The sequence below is a fragment of the Lottia gigantea genome (assembly GCF_000327385.1).
Source record: "Lottia gigantea unplaced genomic scaffold LOTGIsca_102, whole genome shotgun sequence".
Classification (NCBI taxonomy): domain Eukaryota; kingdom Metazoa; phylum Mollusca; class Gastropoda; family Lottiidae; genus Lottia; species Lottia gigantea.
The window spans coordinates 596,371-597,448 of record NW_008706795.1 but is presented as its reverse complement, the minus strand read 5'-3'; positions in this window follow the sequence as shown (position 1 = coordinate 597,448).

The window sequence follows — 1,078 nt, the reverse complement described above, 5'->3', positions numbered from 1 at the left end:
AGCACTTTTTACATTAAGATAATTTTTGAATATCATATTTCGTATATGTTATTGTAATATAATGCATGCAATTTGCATATATGGTTGGTGTAGTGTGATGTTTGTATATAATGTGATGGCTAGTGTAATCTGATGTTTGTATATAATGCGATGGCTAGTGTAATCTGATGTTTGTATATAATGTGATGGCTGGTGTAATCTGATGTTTGTATATAATGTGAGGGTTGATGTAATCTAATGTTTGTATATAATGCGATGACTGATGTAATCTGATGTTTGTATATAATGTGATGGCTGATGTAATCTGATGTTTGTAAATAATGTGATAGCTGGTGTAATCTGATGTTTGTATATAATGTGATGGCTGGTGTAATCTGATGTTTGTAGATAATGTGATAGCTGGTGAAATCTAATGTTTGTATATAATGTGATGGCTGATGTAATGTGATGTTTGTCTATAATGTGATGGTTGATGAAATCTAATGTTTGTATATAATGTGATGGCTGGTGTAATCTGATGTTTGTATATAATGTGATGGCTGGTGTAATCTGATGTTTGTATATAATGTGATGGCTGGTGTAATCTAATGTTTGTATATAATGCGATGACTGATGTAATCTGATGTTTGTATATAATGTGATGGCTGATGTAATCTGATGTTTGTAAATAATGTGATGGCTGGTGTAATCTGATGTTTGTATATAATGTGATGGCTGGTGTAATCTGATGTTTGTAGATAATGTGATAGCTGGTGAAATCTAATGTTTGTATATAATGTGATGGCTGATGTAATCTGATGTTTGTTAATAATGTGATGGCTGGTGTAATCTGATGTTTGTATATAATGTGATGGTTGATGAAATCTGATGTTTGTATATAATGCGATGGTTGATGTAATCTGACGTTTGTATATAATGCGATGGCTGATGTAATCTGATGTTTGTAAATAATGTGATAGCTGGTGAAATCTGATGTTTGTTAATAATGTGATAGCTGGTGTAATCTGATGTGTGTAGATAATGTGATGGTTGATGAAATCTGATGTTTGTATATAATGTGATGGCTGGTGTAATCTAA